At 38.1% G+C, this 20381-nt stretch overlaps 1 long non-coding RNA gene across 1 annotated transcript; it reads left to right on the plus strand.

The window, feature by feature from the left end:
• Positions 1–1286: 1286 nt before the first annotated feature.
• On the plus strand, positions 1287–19099 carry LOC140533627 (uncharacterized). Its single transcript, XR_011977014.1, has 3 exons — positions 1287–1674; positions 5921–6083; positions 18961–19099. It is a non-coding gene; the product is annotated as an uncharacterized lncRNA (long non-coding RNA).
• The last annotated feature ends 1282 nt before the right edge of the window (positions 19100–20381 follow it).

The raw sequence follows: 20381 nt of genomic DNA on the forward strand, positions 1-20381 counted from the left end.
TTTGTACTGCGCAAAGAGAGAAAAGATAGTGTCTTCTTTCAAGGACATCAGTCTAACAGGGGAGATAGTATGTATACAACCATGTACAAACAAGATATATGAAGGATAAACTGGAAATAATCAACAGAAGGAGGACAAAAAATTTAAAAGAGAGATCCAGAAAAGCTTCCTGTAGAAGTTGGGATTTTACCCGGGATTTGAAGGAAGTTAGAGAAGTCAAGAGGCAGAGGCAAAGACGATGACGGAGAACATGTCAACCATGAAAGTCAGCGAAAATGCTTGGAATCAGGAAGTCAGGAGATGGAGTGTCTTGTTCAAGGAACAACAAGGAGGCTACTCTCACTGGATCCCAAAGTGAGGGTGTTGCTGATGGGAGTGTGTGTGTGTGTGTGTGTGTGTGTGTGTGTGTGTACGTGTATGTGTGTGTGAATGGGGGAGGTGATGTGTGGAGAAAGGGGGTGTGAGGGCAAAGGCTGAAAAAAGGCTTGTAAAGTATCTGATAGAGGAGAATCAGTATGTGCATTCTAAAATAATGAATCCAGTAGAACATTCTCAAGACCATTTGCACAGAAGATATTTTGTCATTTTATTTATTTTTTATTAGTTAATTTATTTATTTTTAGTTTTCAACATTCATTTCCATAAATTTTAAATGTTCTCTTTCTCCTTCCTCTCTCCCTCCCCAAGATGGTACACAATCTGATACGGGCTCTACACATACATTCCTATTAAACACATTTTCACATTAGTCATGTCTCATAGAAGAATTACAACGAATGGGAGAAACCATGACAAAGAAAAACAAAACAAAACAAAATAAAAAAGAAAATAATCAGCTTCACTCTGCATTCTGATTCCATACTTCTTTCTCTGGCTGTGGATGGCATTTTTGATCACGAATCCTTTGGGATTCTTTTAGGTCCCAGAAGAGATTTTAAGGTGTAGTTTACCACCTGAACATTTCAGATATAATTTTATAGCTAAAAATTAAGGTTTAAAAAAAAGAAACAACCACATGGTGAAGTGGAAAGAGTGCTGAATTAGGAAGCAGAGTTCAAATTCTGGCTGTACTATTTACTACCTGTATGACCTTAGGCAAGTTGCTTAACCTTTCTTGTCCTCAGTTTCTTCACTTGTAAAATAAGAAGGGTGGCTAAATGACCTTTCAGTTTATACTAGCTCTAAATCTATGACCTTATAGAGAAGGTGAAATTGCTCACTTCATGTGATATTATTTATTGTATATTATTTATTTAATTTTTATTTTTTGTTTTTCTGTCAGGAAAAAAGGATTTTTGAACTGGAATTTACCAGACAAAAATGGCAACGACAAATTGTGGTTAAGATGATGACATGAAAGGCCAAAGAAGTCTACTTTTCTCATGGAATCTCTAACAAATATCTGAAAATAGACCCATGAAGACCAATGATGAAGAAATATGAAAAGACTCAGAAGTAAACCACTATATCCTATGGGAAAAGAAACTGCCTGGAATCCTGAGACCAGTATCATCTCATATCCCACTGGGGCCTGACCAATATATTCTCCAGTATTGTTGAAAGACAGGGAAAAAGAAACCATTTGGGCCCTGAAATCACAGCAGATCTCTAGGAAATTGAGATAAAGGACCAAAACTGAAGCTAATACCAGCTATGCCATCCAGATAAGCATTGGTAGCAGTTTCCCTTTATTAATATGTTTTATTAGTAATCAATTAATTCTTTATTGAAATGATGATTACTATCCTATTATTATTGGTAGTAATATCGATCATGTAATTAATATGATAATAATATGACACATTATAACAATTATTATAATTAATTATTTATTAATAAATAAACATTCATTAAGTACATATTATATGCTAAGTATTGTGTTATAGAGGGGATAGGATAAAATAAGGCTTACCAACCCATTCAAAAGTATTGGAAGGGATTGACCCAAACATAAAGTTCCATTCTAAGACCCAAGCTAAAATATGGATAAACAACAGAAGACACAAAACACAATGGAGAAAGATCTTGGGAGTAAGAGAAGCCCAAGAGGGAAGAGAATAAGTACCTAGCATGGACTAGGCACTTTGCTAAGTTCTTTACAAATATTATTTCATTTTATTCTCACAACATCCCTACCTACCCTATCTACCTCATGGTAAACACTGTTATTATTCCTGATTTTTACAAGTGAGAAAACTGAGGCAAACAAAGCTTAAGTTACTTGCCCAATGTCACACAGCTGGGGTGGAAGTCAAATCTTTTTGACTCCAGGCCCAGCATTCTATCCATCGACTGCACTGCCAAGGTGTTTCACAAGGGAAAACCAAAGAATTGAATAACCCTACAACTCTTAGCAGAGGCTCAGAGGAAAAAACTGCTTTGATAACAAGAACTATAAGACTTGCTGGTTCTAAATAAAGTAGGAGATTTAAAAAATGAAATTAATTCAGGAGGGAAAGAAATAAAATGAGAATAAATAGCTTAGAACAGAAGGTGGAAAATCTTACCTTAGTAGTAGCTTCCCTTGTCAAAGAAAAGGCATGAATACTATAGTCTGCGTTTGAGGTTCATTTTCTATAAATAATTTCATTTGCTTTAACATTATCCTGTATCCAAGCATTTCTAAGCTGAGAGAGAGAGATGTATAAATTGGGATAATGTGATGATACCCTTTAACATGCCTTTACCCAAGACAATTTGGAGTATTATTATAGGAATCGTGAACAAGGAAAAAGATCATAATATGCTAAGTATATACATTATATTTTTATTTATCTGTGCATCTATCTCTCTGTCTCTGTCTCTGTCTCTGTCTCTCTGTCTCTCTGTCCCTCTGTCTCTCTCTCACACACACATATATAATATGCTAAAATATACTTTTAGGTCAGCATTCCCATACTGTAGTTATTATTCATTTCTTTCTGGACCATCCCATCCACTGTTATCTTGGAGTAATCAAAGTGACCTCCTATTACATATAAATATCATAATCTTTTCTCAAAGAAAGATAAGTTCACCAATCAGTTAAGAGACGGTTGGAGAGAAGAATGCTTTGAGTCAATAACATAATGACTTTAGTGGGGAAGGCAATAGTCTTAACAAGTCAAGAGGTACTCTTGTATTCTTTGTTTTCAAAGGCATGCAACTAAAAAAAAAAACCTAGAAAGTTAAAAAAATTTAAAAATCCAACTAAATGCAGGAAAAAAGGAATTAACACTCAAGTTGAAGAGGGAAATATTATAAGCACACCTAACTTCCTCTGATGAGCTTAAGTTATCAGGCTCAGCTAAACTACATTTCAGGATTTTGAAAGAAGTTGAGACAAGATTGTTGAGCCATTGTCAATGACTTTTGAAAGATCATAGAGGACTCAAGACATGTAGAAAGTATCCAGGGAAGGGTGACCAAGTTGGTGAAAGGTCTTGAGTTCATGCCACATGGAGTTTGATTGACAGAATTGGGGATGTTTAACCTAGAGATGGGATGACTTGGAAAGGTGATAGCTGCCTTCAGGCACTTGATGTTTAGTCATTTTTCAGTCATGTCTGACTCCTCACAGCTCCATTTAGGGTTTTCCTGGCAAAGATACTGGAGTAGTTCGCCATTTCCTTCTCCAATTCATTTTACAGATGAGGAAACTGAGCAAATAGGGTTAAATGACTTGCTCAGGGTCACCCAGCTAGTGTCTGAGGATAAATTTGAACCCAGAAAGATGAGTCTTCCTGCTCCAGGCCCTGTACTCTATCCACTGCTCCACTAGCTCCCAATAGAACAGATGGAGATCTGATGACTTGGAAAGGTGATGGCTGCCTGCTCCCAGGTGCTTGAGAGGATGTCAAATGGAAGGAGGATTAGACTTCTACTTAGCCAAGAGGGTAGAACCAGAAAAAATGCCTAAGAATTGAATGGAATCAGAGAATCACACATTTAGGTTTGAGATAAGGGAAAACTTGTTGGGAGAGTTATATCAAAGTGCAATGGGTACTCCTAGGAGTTAGTAGCTTTCCCTTCTTTAGAGTTCTTTAAACAAAGAATGCATAACCATTTTTATAAAATGTTATAAGAGATGATTGTCATTTAGCAGTGTGCGTTAGATGGCCTCTGAAGTTCATTCCAGCTCTGAAAAAAAAATGCAAAGTGAAAATATAATGTTCTCTCACAGTGGGTATAGTATTTTTCATCATCAAGGGTTCATATGTTTTATGAGTAACTATTATTTTGGTATACAGAATGTTGTTTCTCCAGACAATTCACAAGGGATTATTGTTGCAAGGAAAGATTCCTAGAAGAATCTCAAAAACACCCAGATTTAATTATTCCAACACCACTACTCGTGTGCTTTGCATACATCATAAGCCCCTTGAAGACAAACACCAAACTTTATGTAAGTGTTGTTCCTCAGCACCTTACCCAGCATAGTGCCCTGCATACAGCATTGGCAAATCAATCAGTCAGTCAAGATGGAAAAAAGTGCTTCTACTTAGCCCAGAGGGTAGAACCAGAAGCAATGCATAAAAATTAAGTAGAATCACATTTAAGTTTGAGATAAAGGAAAACTTATAGTAAGTTATCTAAAAGTGGAATGGGTAGCGCCTGAAGGTGGTGGCTTATATATTTTTATATTTATAATATAGTTACATAAATATTAGAGGCAGCTAGGGTGGCTAAGTGCATAGAGGCTGGGCAGGGAGTCAGTTCAAATGTGACCTCAGATGCTGGCTAGCTGTGTGACTCTGGGCAAGTGACTTAACCTGTGTTTGCCTCAATCCACTGGAGAAAGAAATGGCAAACTATTCTAGCATCTTTGTCAAGAAAACCCCATGGACAGTATTGTCATGCTATGGTCCATGGGGTCATGCTATGGTCCATTCAGACATGACTGAATGACTAAGCAACAACATATAAATACATGTATATGTACATATATCTATGCATGTATGTATTTGTATATTTTCTCCTCTATTAGAATGTCATCTCCTTGAGGGTAGGGACTGTGCTTTTTGCTTTTCATTGTATCTTCAGAGTTTAGCATGGTGCCTACCTGGCATGCAATAAGTGCTCAATAAATGCTTGTTGATTGACTAACTGACTAACTCTACCTATCCATTACTATATGCCAAGTACAAGCTGAGGATACAAATATAAAAAACGAAGCAGTATCTACCTGCAAGATACTTCCATTCTAGTGGGGGAGACACATATATATGTGGGTAGTGGCTTGGGGAGGGAGTTTTGATTTTGGGATTCACAGGCATGGTGGGTTGATCGGCAGAACTGTTAGTTGTTATGGTGTTTTAAAAACATTGGATTTGATTAAAAGCAGTTGGAAAACTTTTCTGTGAAGTATATTATCACTGTTTGTTTTATTATTACCTAAGGAAGATCTCTTAGATAGCAAGTTACAAAACTATATTTCTAACTCAGGCCCCTCTGACTTTCAGTAGAATATTTTTTAAAAACTGAGAGCTACTCTGTCCTAGTAATAAAGGGTGATAGGAAGCAGAAAATCAGTTGTATAATCTTTAGGTTTTACCAAATTTTTTTTTAAAGTAGATATAGGGACTACCTGGTAATGCCTGAGTGGGGAGGATCTGCCTCCTCTTTTCCCTAAGCAACCACTCCCCCTTGGACTCAATATGTTAAGAACTCTGCATTTGGAGTCAGGGTTTCTGGATTAGAATTTTGCTTATTAATTGTGGCACCCCAAGCAAGTCTCTTTGCCTCTTTGTTTTCTCCTCCTGAGAACTGGAGGCAATTGGATTTACAAAGGTATCAAATGGGAGCAGCAGGCCCTACATTTGCAACAAAATTCCAACCAGATTAAAATGTAATTGCAAAAAGTTTAACAAAATAAATAAAAATACAATACAACATAAATAATGTTAACTTGTGGTTTTCTAATTCAATATGCTGCCTGCAGGGATCTGTTTTTATCTGAGTTTGACACCACTGGCAGTAGATGGATGACCTACCTTCTAGTTTTAAATTCTATGAGCCTTGGAAGAAGACTCCATCTAAGATGGCAGAAAATGAGGATTTGAAGGGGTCCAAGGGAACCACTAGCGGAAGTGGCAGTGTGCCAGGTAAGTCCCCAGCTGCAGGAAAATTGGATAAAGCAGCTATAACTTACTATTTTCCTAATTAGTGTCTAGAACTCTGGGGAGAGTAAACTGGAGAAAAGAGCTTTGTAAATAAATGTTATGATCTGATGGAAAAAGAAATCTAAGAGGCTGCACTGTACCACTTCACATAGGGACACTGATTGAGAGTTGGCCAGCAGAAATGAAGGACACCAGAGTCTTGAATTACCATTTCCCCAGGGTGTTTTTTTGGTTGAAATTCTAACTAACCTGCTAACCATTTCTTCCTTGTTTTTTGTTTATGGGTACTGACACTTACCTCAGACCAAAACGACCACAGCTACAAGCTCCAGTAAACTTCCAAATTAAAAACAAATGCAAGTCCTTGTGGTACCCAGGGATCTGTGAGCAACTCCCATTGTTTTTAATGCACATGTAAATTCTGATTTAACAAAATCATTGTAGACTCTTTTGCCTCAGTTTCACGGGGATTTTTCCCTTCCAAATAATTTTCCAATCATTTTAAAGTTGAAGCATTTATATGTCATTTTTCTGTTGAAGAGAAGAATTCATATAAGTTTGGAGAAGGCATGTACATCCTAGGATGAAAATAAACTAGTCACTAATTTGCTTTGTTTTGTAGCTTGTTTTTCATGTTCTAGGCAGAATTACCACATGCTGTTACAGGAAAAGGGAGAGGAGAATCTGCCTCTAAGGAAGAGATACAGATTGACCTAAGGTGGCTTTTTTCTCTTTCTCAGCTTATAAAAACTGAAATTTAACGGTGGGATTTATGGAGTAGTTCATCATAGCAGCATTTAGGTAGCATGAATAAATATTAAACCAATTAGTCAGTTGACTCAAAAATATAGTCTTCATTTTAAAAAAATGGTATTTTTATTGGTTCATTGTTTCACTCTCATCCTCCACTCAAAAATTTAGAGAGTTTTCTCTTAGTTATTCAGCACTGATATATAATCAATATTCTCAATAGCTCCTCAGTCATGTTAGAGAATTGTACGAATACAATCCTTAGCTGGAGAGGTGAAAAAAGGACAAAAAAATCCAGAGTATAAAAGTGTGAAAGATAATGACAAAAGGAAGGAAGGAAAGAAAGAAAGGAAAAAGAGAAGCCATGGAAAGGAGGGAGGAAGGAAAAAGGGGAGAAAAAAGGAAGGAAGAAAAGAAGGATGGAAGGAAAGAAGGTAGAAATGAAGGAATAGAAGGAGGAATGGGAGAAGAATGGAAAGCTAAAAGAAAGGAAGAGAAAGAGAGAGGGAGAGTCAAAGGGGGAAGAAATAGGCTCTATAGATTTTTAAATATTTGTTTACATTTTCTAGATGCCAGATTCTCTGCCCATATTATAAGTTCAGAAAAGGTAAATGGTTTGGAATATGTGATTTACCAACTTTAAATACCAGTCTTAGAAGCACACAGGCTCCTGACCCCTGCCAATCATGTCATATTTGAAATCTACACCCTACAGTAGGAAGATTAACTCAGGGTAATTGAATTTTTTTACATTGAATGGACCTTGGAGGCCATACAGTTCAACACCCCTCATTTCACATATGTGAAAACTGAGTCCCAATGACTTCCCAAAATCACACAATTTAGCCTGAGAAATCTGAGATTAGAATCTAGGTCTCTTCACTTAAATTTCTCTAAAGACTGAATTTTAGGTATCATTGCAGGCCAATGGGGGGAGATTTTTTAGGTAGATGATAGCCAAAAGGAAGTCTAGAGTCAGGTACTGGAAGAGAGAATAGCTAGGTGGTGCAGTGGATAGAGAGCTGAACCTGGAGTCAGGAAGACCTGAGTTAAAATCTGGCTCCAGACACTTACTAGTTGTGTGACCCTGGGCAAGTCACTTGACCCTGTTTGCCTCAGTTTTCTCATCTGTAAAATGAACTGGAGAAGAAAATGGCATATCTGTTCAGTATCTTTGCCAAGAAAACCCCAAATGGGGTCATGAAAAGTCAGATACAAACTGGAAAGCAACTAAACAACAACAAATTGGAAGAGATGATTCTTTGTATCCTAGGCTAAAATAACTGCTATCAGTTGGGAGTATGTAATCATATTGACAGGTGTCCATACAACAGGTGACTATTATAGAGATGAAGGCCATGACAAGATTTTAATGTGATTCTATGTCCCAGAGTGGGCTGGGTACAGAGTGAAAAAAGATGAGTTATTTGTTTTTTTGTTCAGAAGTTCACTCTACTCTCCCTGGACAAGAACTTCCCTATCCAGGACTCTCAGGTGAACGTCCTGTAGACATACCCTCCTTTAATTTCCCCTTTTTCTTCTGAATGCCTTCAGCTCCTTTACTCCTTTCATCTCTTATCTATCCTTCCCTGACACCAATCTACAAGTAGAAGGAAAATTAGATAAATACTGTAGATGGGGAATTTTGTTTTTACTAAGCTCTAACAGTACGTCATTTCAGTCAGAGAAGTCACAGAAGAACAATGTATAGGACTGAGGTTCATGAGTGTGAGTAGACACAAACACTACAGAGCCATAAAAATGGGGACAGAAACAGAAATTGCAATTTGTAGGCAAATTGTTTCATTCAATGAAAAAAATGTTGTGTGCCTTTTATATACTAGGTACTATGCTAGACTCTAGTTATACAGATACACAAATATGCAAATAGTAAGATTCTCTCCATGATCATGCTGGTAAATTTTTAATGATCTGGCTTCCTCCATAAAAAATGTATACAAGACTATGACACTTTTAAGTTTAATCTCCATTATTGACATTTTCACCATCACTTTCTTAAGTCTAGACAATCAATAAAATCATAAATTAAGCCCTGATTTGTAGCATTTGCCGATTTCTGAGGTGTCAAATGCTCACACTAAAAACTTATTCTGTGCTTGAGAGCCAGTAGGAGTTTGCTTTAGTGTACCCTTGATTCCTCCCTGTCTCCTGCCCCCCGAAAAAAGCACTCATACAGAAGAGTAGTGTCCCTAAGAGGGCAGATGTGACTCACTCTTTTTTCTGTTCAGTGAAAGATTGGTTTGTATTTTTACCATAGCTCATGAGACTCCATTATTATGGAGAATACATTCTCTCCTTGCATACCCAAGATCTTTGGGAGAGTGGGCTCAAAATTAGAGAGCCAAAATAGCAAGGCACTCATGTAGGTGTTATGTCTGGCAAAGTGAGGCTTTCTGACTTCTGGTCCTGGAAGTCTTTTTCTCTCTCTATGAAGTCTTGATGATCCTGCTGCTCAGCTAGGCTAAATTACCATAGGACATGGTGTCTCTCTCTGATGGATTAGATTATTTGCTGTTGGGCTGGGTCAAGCCAATCCCTTGGCTACTGTACTTAGGCCTTACCAAGTTTAACCACTACTGGGCTAGGTTTCTCACCTGGTCCCCTACAATCTCTCCAGAATTTCCATTGCCAGCAAGGTTACTGCTTGGGCATATATATCTCAATATTGCTTCTTGACCATCTTCCAACTCCTTTGGCCACTACTACCATCTCTGGTACTTTTTGTTATTGTCTATAGTTAACCTGTAATGAGATCTCTGTATCTCCCAAATGGGCCAGGCTATTTGGACACTTTTATCTTAGACTATGCACATGCATTTGGAAAAGGAAAAAAAGCATAAAAGAAAATAAACATAGGGCAGCCAGAGGGGAGAATTTGTCTAGCAGCTTCTTTCCTATTTGGCAGCTACAGGTAAGCCTCACTTGAAGAAACCAAGGACAGAGAAAGAGAAATGGGCTGAGCCTTTTATAGATCCCCTGAGTTCTGGCTCAGCCTCTCCTGAATTATCTGCCCTTCCCACTCAGCACACAACTAGAAGATTTTTCATCAACACACAGTCCTGACCCCCGAGTCTCTAATGGCTGGAAACCAGATCTCTAAAATTTTCATGTGGTGGAATTGGAAACAGGCAGAAAATAATGGGATATGCTCTGAGTACTGGGCCATCATTGCTTAATGCTGTTTATGACAAGAAGAATGAATTAATAAGCATTTTAAGGGCTTAGGAGGTGTCAGGCACTGTATTGGGGATACAAATACAAACAAGAAAGAAAGAGAAGCAGTGTTATGACAGAAGAGGCAACCTAAGGTGAGTGGCCATTAATCAGAGCCAAGGGTCATAATTCTGATGGAAGAGCAAGTGAAATAGATTGAGGAAGTGGACTAGTGGTTGGGAGGCAGAAGTTTCATGTAGAAGGTGGACCTAAAACTTTCAGCTCCAGAATTCCACCGTGGCACCCAATATCTTGATTGGCTAGTGCCAGACTGGGCTATTGTATCTAGATTGACTCTAGTCAATCTTCATTTTATTCCCTGGCCCATCTTCTCACATGTGTTCATGTGTCTTGAAGGAAGAGAGGAATGCTGTGAGTAGAGATGAAGATGAAGATGTACCACCAGGTATGAGGTACAGCCAGTGCAAAGGCCCATAGACAATAGTTAGAGTCATGTATGAGGAACAAAAAAGAAGCCAATTTGTCTGTAGTGTAAAATTCAGGGAAAGAAGTAATATTCAGGTTGTGAAGGGCTTTCCAAGCTAAACAAATAAGTTTCTATCTTATCCTAGAGTCAATAGGGGTGCACTGAAGTTTGCTAAGTAGGGTGAATGACATGGTCATATTTGCATTTAAGGAAAATCATTTTGGCAGCTATTCAAAGGATAGACTGAAGTGGAGAGATAGCTGATACAAGAAGCCTAGTTGATGATGCTGAGTGAAATGAGCAGAACCAGGAGAACTTTGTACACAGCAACAACCACAGTGTGTGAGGAATTTTTCTGGTAGACTTAGTACTTCATTGCAATGCAAGGACCTAAAAAATTCCCAATGGACTCTTGAGGCAAAACACCTTCCACCTCCAGAGAAAGAACTATTGAATTGGACCGCAGAATGAAGTAGACCAATTTTTTGGTATTCTGTTTTGTTTTATGGTTTCTCCCATTCATTTTAATTCTTCTATTCAACATGACTAAGGTGAAAATGTATTTAATAGGAATGTATGTGTACTACCTTGGGGAGGGAGAGGAAAAAAATCTAAGATATATGGAAGTGATTATAGAACGCTGAAAACAAATAAAATAATTAAAAAAGGAGCCCAGTTGAGAGGCTATTGCAATAATCTAGGGGAGAGTGATGAAGGACCGAACTAAACTGGTGGTAGAGTAGAAAGAAGGGGATGGATGTAAGAGAGTTTATGAAAGTGGAAAGACGAGATTTGGCAACTGACTGGAGGTGTGAAATAAGTAAGAGTCAGGAGTAGAGAACAACAGTGAGTTTGTGAAATGCTTTTGACAGAAAAACGTGGAAGAGAAGTGACTCGAGGGGGGAGATAATAAACTTTGTTTTGTTCATGTTGTTTGATGTCTCTAGGGCATCCAGTTTGAAATGTCTACCAGACAGTTGCTGAGGCTGGACTGGAGTTCAATGGAGAGACTTGGATTTGACATAGAATTTTATGAGTCACCTGAATAGTGATGATAATTAAAGTTCAAGGGATCCAATGAGAGGAACTGGAATATTTTCCTAGAGAGAGTGTAGAGAGAGAAGAGGGTTCAGGGCACAGCCTTGGGGACCCTACACAGGGGACTTGATATGAATCATGAGCCAACAAAGAAAGCTAAGTAGCCTCACTTAGATAGGTAGGAGGAGAACCAGGAGAGAGGAATGTCAAAGTCTCAGAAAGGAGAGAGCATCTGGGAGGAGAGCGTCAAATGCTATAGATAGATTAAGAAGGATGAGACTGAGAGAACAACATCGATTTAGCAATTTAGAAACCATTGGGAACTTTGGAGAAATCAGTTTCAGTTGAGGCATGAAGGCAGATTGCAAAGAGTTGAGGAGAGGAAAAGGAAGATAGTGTAGGTAACGAGGGTAGGAAGCTTTTTCCAAGGAGTTTGGCTGCAAATGAGAGAAGACTGAAGAAGTGAGAAGAGGGAACTCACATCAAATTGATTTCATTTTTTCTCAGCAAGGTACATGTCTTCAGCTGAGAGTAGGGTAGAAGTGAGGTAGGAATCTAGGAAAGAATAACTTGTGAAGGGAATGATACAGGGAATCAGGAAGGAATAAAAGGAAAAAATGCCTAGCTGCAATGAGTATGGAATTGAAATTGGCTAATATGATATTGTAGTTTCCAGAGTTTGTGCATTTGTGCTTCTTCTTTCAGCTTTATACAAGAGCATGTGCTTAGAACTGGAGGAAACGAATGGTAGGAACAAATCAGGGTTGGCATTTGGTGAGGGATGAGCAGAGATAGGACAAGGGGTAGAGCCATTCAGAATTAATGATGGTATGCACTTGAACTAGCCAACTATGTAGTTGAAACTGGGAAAGGCAAATGTTTTGTTAGAGCAGGGACAATGATGTGAGAAATTATTGAGGGATATAGAGGTTGGTGGTCATGATGAGGGTGAAAAACAAGTTTAGGAGGGGTGGATAATAGGGATAGATGAAATATTATTATTGTCAGATAGAGGAATGTCAAAGAGTTTTCTTTTCTTTTTTCTTTTAGAAAGTGGAGCACTTTCTAGGCAAGATAATACCCAAAATATGACTATTCCTGTGTGTTATTAAGGTGGGCTGGAGCAGTAGGGAATGAGGAATTAGGGAATTTGAGGGAGTATCTATCTATCTATCTATCTATCTATCTATCTATCTATCTATCTATCTATCTATCTATCTATCTATCTATCTATGTATATATATGATGAAGTCCTCTAGTTTAAAAGCTGGAGATGATGAGGAAAGGAAGACAATGAGCCAGGCACTCATTGAGAAAGAAAGGGGGTGAGGCAGTTAGGTAGCACAGTGAAGTGAGGAGGACCTGAGTTCAAGTTCTATCTCAGACATATGACTCTAGCTGTGTGACCCTGGGCAAATCACTTAACCTGGATTGCCGAGATTGAGAGAGAGAGAGAAAGAGAGAGAGAGAGAGAGAGAGAGAGAGAGAGAGAGAGAGAGAGAGAGAGAGAATGATAATAGCCACCATAATTATTTCTATAATGATAATAAAATAAGTAAAGATATATTTCCAAGGATCCAGGGAAATTTTTGTTTGTTGGGGAGCCATGTTGCACTTTATGATTTAGAGGTGAGGGTGGGAGGAAGAGAGAGTGGACAAGGACAGAAAGATTTTTCTGAGTCCTGTGTTCCCTCCAAGACAACCTACCCTTTCTCTGCTTTTCAGTTTCATATTCTTTCCTAAACTGCAGCATAGATTACATAGATATCATTGCTATCCATTGCTTTTCCATAGCAGAGATACATATGTATGTATATATATGTTATATATGTGTGTGTATATATGTATATGCACACACACATACATATATACACACATATTTACACATTTTTTCACATAACTTTCCCAAGAGACACCTAAGCAATTCCCCATACAAAGTACATTCCCCTACAATATATTTATTAATGTTAAAAGAAAGGAAGAATGTGTCCTCTGATTTTATATAATACCTCAGTATTTTATACCTCAATACCTCAATAATTTTATAATACCTCAGTATGGTATTAACGTTTGCCGTTATATTTGACCAGTTCTGTTTGCTTTATTTGCCTCGTTGCAGTCATTGTGTATGATATATTACTCTTATGATGCTGTCAGGGAGATGTTATTCATTCTTTGCTCCTTATTTTGGAGCTCTGGTGTAGTCATCTGATCTTGCAAACATTCCTATAACTCTACTGATTCACAGATTACTGGAGACAAAAGATATCTTGGATCCTCTAGTCCAACATGTATCTGAATGGGAATTCCCTCCACAAAACAACCACCTCTACTTGACCTGCATTTAAGGAATGTTTTTTGACCAGGTGTCTCTTTGTTTCCTACCATGTTGTACTCCTTTAGCTTCTCCAACTTGACTCAGAAAGCTCTTTATCTTGGAAGATCATTTCCGCCCAGAATCTCACATCTCAAAAATACCTTCTTCCCCCGGGATGCTTCTCTCTAGTTGCACAGTGAAAGGCTCTTCCCAGAATCTCTATTTAAGGAGGATGCCCAGCACAGCCATCTCTTAATTTTCCACCTGGCTGCACTCCTCTGGTGTCAGGTACATTCTGTTCTCCCCACACTCCCAGGACCTTTTCTGTTTCTTTTCTGTTTGATGTCTTGTCTTTCCCATTAGAATGTAAGCTCCTTAGGGCAGAGACTTTCTCTTTTTGCTTGTATTTGTACTCCTAACCCTTAATACCTGGAACATAGTAAGGACTTAATAAATGTTTGTTGACTGACTGACTGGCCTCTAGTGATAGGAATCCAGCTACTTCTCATTTTGCTTTCGGAAAGCTTTGATTATTAGGAAGTTGTTTTCTCCAGGCAGACCAATCTTCCACCCACTGCTTGTTGGAAGACATGCAGATGAAGTCCAGCTCTTTCACAACTCCTTTCAAACACCTGAAGACAGCCAATGGAGTTCCTCCACCCCCTTCCCTAAGTCAAAATGTCTCTAGGCTATAAACCCCTGGCTTCTTCTGAAGGAGGTGTAATCAGGAGAATTCCTGGTTTGTTGGTCTCAGGCCATTTCCTTGAGGGTGGACTTATTCTTTAGCTCTTTTCCGTGGGACATGTTCTCTGGCTTCTTTCTGAAGAACATATGCCTTTCTAAGGTGATGCTGCAACTCCTGCAATGGTCCTCAGTGACTGGAGTTATGTTGGTTGGTGCTGTATTGAAGATGATTGGCTATTGAATATTGCTAGGGTCCAACTATTATCCAGGAAGCTCACCTTTTGGAAGTCTAAAAGTGTTAGGCTCCACCTTTCGTCCCGTTCGCTTTTTTTTGAGGACCTTTTCTTCAGTGTTCATGCTTCTTTTCCCTTGGATGTTGAATCAGGGAAGGGAGGAGGATTCCTTTTCCACCCTCTTTCCTACATGGTGTATCCAGGCACATCACAGCCAGGACATGTATTTGTCTTGATGACCTTGTGTCCCTGGCCTCCTCCTTCTTTCTGTTTTCTTCCTAGCAACTAGCAATTTCGAGAAGTGGACTTCTGTATTTTGGTGCAAGTGAACCTCATGAATTTGAGTTTAAAATGTCTAGAGTTGGATACCCATCTGGAGGTGATTTCCACAAGAACATGCTTCTTGGAGGAAAAGATCATTATCGCTAGGAAGACTGCCATGTAAGGGAATAAAGAAAGCCTGACCCATGCTCTGTCTTGCCATCATATATGGTGTGGACTTGATTAGTTGAATGTGAAACATCTGTTCAATAGTTCCACTATGTTTCTTTACCTTTTGGGAGAACATAATAAGTGTAAGGGTAGCTAGAGGACACTGGGCTTGGAATCAGAAAGACTCATCTTCATGAGTTCAAATCTAGCCTCAGACACTTACTAACTGTGTGATCCTAGGCAAGTCATTTAACCCCATTTGCCTCAGTTCCTCAAATCTGTAAAATGAAGCTGGAGAATAAAATGGCAAATCATCCCAAATGAGGTCATGAAGAGTCAGGCACCACTGAAAAATGACTGAACAAGTAGTAATAATAATACTAACATAAATGTAATGAGCTAATTGACTATTTTATATTTTCTATATTTGTTTGTCACACATTTTAAAATCCTTTATGTTTTACATAGTTTCTATGGTATGCTAAATATTATAGTAAAGCAATGAGTATTGAAGAGAGAGAGAGAGAGAGAGAGAGAGAGAGAGAGAGAGAGAGAGAGAGAGAGAGAGAGAGAGGACAGGGATAGAAAACTTCCTGCTGCCAAAAATTAAATGCTGTCCTAGACCTGATATCCATATTGTGCATTGAAAACCTTTTCTAGGGGGAGACCTTGTTACTTACATTTTCGGAAAACTCTAGGCACAAGCCATTTCTAAGTATTGTTTTAGAGATTTCTCCAGAGTTCTTATAGAGAAGGAGCATAATGAACCAGAGGAAGAGAGAAAAGACTGACTTCTTTTTAGAGTCAGGTTTCCCCAAGATGAATGAGTTTGAATGAGTTCAGAGCCAAGTTCCTTATAGGAGGGGGCCCTTTGGAGATCATGAGTCACACTTCAATTGATCTTCCAATGTCATGTGTGTTTAGTCTCCTCACTAGACGGATCATCTTCTTTTGGCCACACTATAGCTTCTCATTATTCTCCCTAAAATGTGGAACCTTCATTTTATAAATGAGGAAACTGAGTTCCCAAGAGATTAGATGACTTTCCCAAGGTTATATAGCTACTTAGTTGCAGATCTTGCATTCAAGACTAGATCTCCTGACTTCTAGTCCTGTGCTTTTTAATTACAAAAACCTCTTTGTGGAATCCTTTTAAATTGGTCATTTTAAAAATTAAAAAAAAGAAATTTACATGATAATTTTGTGGTATATTTGAAAGGAACAGCAAGTTGCGCATAGTCGATTTGCCGTTTCATGTGCAATCATCTTTTTATTGTACCATGTTATGGGAATGTTTGTTTTACTCCATAAATTAAAGATAAAATGAATTTTTTAAAAAAGAAAAAATTCCTGGCTCTCTACTTAAATTATTTTTCTTGCATCTATAGAATGGGTTTTTGGGTTTTTATTGACCTCTTTGCTGTTCTTGCACATGACACTCCATCTCCTGACTCTCTGCATTTTTACTGGTTGTCCCCCATGCCTGGAATTTTCTTCCTCATTTTTCCCTCTTGCCTGTTTCAAATTTTAGCTAAAATTTCAACTTTTACAAGAAACTTTTCTTGATCCTCCTTAATGCTAGTGTCTTCCCTCTGTTCATTATTTCCAGTGTATATCTTATTTGTACCTAGTTATTTGCATATTTGTCTCTACCACTAGACTGGGAGCAAATTGAGTAGAGGGACTATTTTTTTCTCATGTGTGCCTTTTCTCTTTCCTTCCTTCCTTCCTTCCTTCCTTCCTTCCTTCCTTCCTTCCTTCCTTCCTTCCTTCCTTCCTTCCTTTCTTCTTTCCTTCCTTCCTTCCTTCCTTCCTTCCTTCCTTCCTTCCTTCCTTATCTCAACTCTTAACACAGTACCTGGAAGATGATAAGACACTTAAATACTTGTTGACTATACATTCAGACCTGTGAGTTAAGTGGTATAGGGAACTCCTACTATGATAACCCCCTCTGTCAATGCAGATTAGTAAATCCCTTGAAACTTGTAGTCTTAGAGAGAGTTGCATAGGTGCACTGAGCAGAGAAGTGATTTCCCCCAAGACATACATGTGTCAAGGGCAGAATTTGAACCCAGATATTTCTACCTTCAAGGTTATCTCCCCATTCTTCATATAATTCTACCTTTATGGGAATTCTTAACCTGTTTTTGAGTCATGGACCCCTTGACTGTCTGGTGAAGCCTATTGGTCCTCTGCTTCTGGATGCTGGACTTTATTTGGATACCTCATTGACTTCAGCCCTGCTGCAGTTCAAAGACCCCAAAGTCAAGGTACCCCCAGCAGCAGAGAGTGAAGGTATGCATCACCATGCTTGTTGTTGTTCAGTCTGTTCAGCTTTGTCTGATTTTTTGTGATCCCACTTGGAGTTTTCTTGACAAAGATACTATGGTGCTCTACCATTTCTTTCTCCAGCTCATTTTACAGATGAAAAAACGGAGGCAAACAGGGTTAAGTGATTTGCCTAGGCTCACATAGTTAGTACGTGTCTGAGGCAGGATCTGAACTTAGGTCTTCCTGACTCCAAGTCAGCTGCTCTATCTACTGTATCACCTAACTGTCCACTATCATACTTATATTAATTTTCAATGGCATTATCAAATTCCAGAAAAATTTTCCTATAAAGTAATTAAAAGTTCCACAAGATTAGGTATTTAGTTTTTTTCTTGACTCAACAAGATAGAGACTATGTAAAATAAGAACATTTAAAATAGAACATTTAAAAGTGGTTAGAAACCAGACTATCCTTCTTATGAGTTGAGAGATGTTACTTTAGCCTGGCTAATCTAATTTAAGGTTGTTTATTCATTCATTCATCAAACATGTATAACATAACTATTATGAGTCAGGCACTGTGCTACATGGTCATAGGGATAAAAAAAGCTGAGAAATGTGGTTCTAGTCAGTGAAGGATGGTGTCTGAGAACTTTGTTTAGTCATCATGCCTGACCTATGAGCTGAGTAACAAGGTATACACTAATTCTTTTTGTCAGGGCCAAATTCATGATTAAGATTTAATGTTTTTATGATTCATCAAATGTTCAACCTCATCTCGGTGGACCTGAATCACCACTTTGTTGAAAACTGGTGCTGAAACTTGAATTTCCCAGGGACCCAAATCTACAGGCATTTTGACAGCTGTGGTCTCTGATGTTTTTTTAACTAACATTTTGCAGAGTCTATGACAGAATTGTTTCTGTTACAAAGATTTTTACAAGCTGGGATACAGGACATTCTAGTCCCACATCTAAGAGGTGGGGAATTAGGTATTAAAGAAGGAGAGATCTGTTTTCATAAAAACCAGGAATAAAGATAAGGAAAAAGATGAAACAACAACCACTTCTAAGCTCTTGTTGCTACAGTCTCCTCAAAAGGGCTCAGGGTGCACGTGTGTCATTTGAAAACCCAGTACTAGAAGCTCTTCCTCTAAGAGTTTCCCTTCATCTTTTTATCTCTGTTCTCTAAATAATAAGCTGTAAACAATTTTAATACTAATGCTCTAACTCCTTAACAACTATACTGTTGGAGGTATAATGTCACATAAAGGGAAATCAGTTGCGAAGCCGTGCATGAATAATATACTGTGTGGGTTTGAGGACAGCTGTTATGTATTGTATATAAAAAAATCACCTTTAAAATGTGCAGATATATAAAATAAACTCACAGAAGTGAAGATTATTCGATGTCAACATGAAAGTCATTTGCAATCATTAAGGACCAATATGTTGTCTTATATTTATATTTCAGATAAAAGCCACAAAGTTTATAAAGAATACCAAAACAACATTTAGGGGGTCAGAGATGAAAAGTTCCTACCAGTAACAGAAGGTAAGCCTAGCTCAAAGAATAACCTGAGAGTTGGTGAATAGGTTAATCATTTCTATTGGTTTTTCCATCACAACCTTCCTCACAGTGTAATTCATTTTATTTTCTATATTTTATTTTTGCTGCAACTTTATTTATTTTTGAGTGCCTAACAATACAGCGATACCTTGAGAGTGGGATGGGGAATGGGAGAAGTACTTCTTTGTTGTTTAGTCATTTTAGTAGTGTCTGATTCCTCATGATCCCATTTGGGATTTTCTCTGCGATGATTGATGGAATGGTTTACCATTTCTTTTTCCAGCTCATTTTACAGATGAGGAAACTGAGGCAAACAGGGTTAAGTAATTTACCCAGGGTCATGAAGCTGGGAAGTGTCTGAGACCAGATCTGAACTCAAGAAGAAGAGTTTTCTTGACTGTAGGCCAGATACTCTATCCATTGTGCCACCTGGCTTCTGGAAGTACCTCTACTGGAGGAGAATTACCTCTACCAGACTCAGCAAAATATTGGTCTTTCATGGCTCTCCAAAGCCTTGTAAAGGACATTATACAACCTCAATTTTAGACCTCGGTCTTCCCCTTTTTCAGATTTTAAAGTGGGCTTTAAAACTGAATGTATTAACCTATGTTTCATTTTCTTAATTAGAAAAATGTGAATATTACATAATACTTGCTTCCCCACCCAGTTAACAATGGTGCTGTGCTGATGTCTGAGGTGATTAACTTCTGAACGTTTAAACCTCTTTTAGAAACAGCTAGAAAAGTTCAAGTGATTTTTCTTGATCCTCCTGTTCAAGTGATTCTCTCTCACAAATACTGCTAATAATTGACGGAGCTTCCAATAAGCACTACTAACAATGTGGGCGTCCTTTATGTTTCCATGGCTAAAGCTCTCACTTATTAAAAACAGCAGTCATAACATTAATTTGTTCAATTTCATTAAATTCAGTAGAGGTTTATTGGGAAATAGACTACTCTACGTAAGATAGCTAGATGCTGGGGTTACAATGACAAAAATTAAATAATCTTTGCCCTCAAGGAGTTTATATTCTCAATAAAATGAGTTAACGCATGTAAAGCACTTTGTAAACCATAGGGTACTATACAAATGCTATTACCATTATTATTAATTATTATATCCTACTGAGGGATACAACATGTTTACAGTAAGTACAAGCAAATGTGAAACCCAACAAAGCACTAACAATTTGAGGAATTAGGCTTCACAAAGCCTGAGCTGAGCCTTACAATAAGATAAGAATTCTCAGGGGTTGATAGTAGAAAAGAATATAATCCCAACACGAGGATCAGCCTGTGTGAAGACATGGAGTTACAAAATGGGGC

The sequence above is a fragment of the Notamacropus eugenii genome, chromosome 3, assembly GCF_028372415.1.
Source record: "Notamacropus eugenii isolate mMacEug1 chromosome 3, mMacEug1.pri_v2, whole genome shotgun sequence".
Lineage (NCBI taxonomy): Eukaryota > Metazoa > Chordata > Mammalia > Diprotodontia > Macropodidae > Notamacropus > Notamacropus eugenii.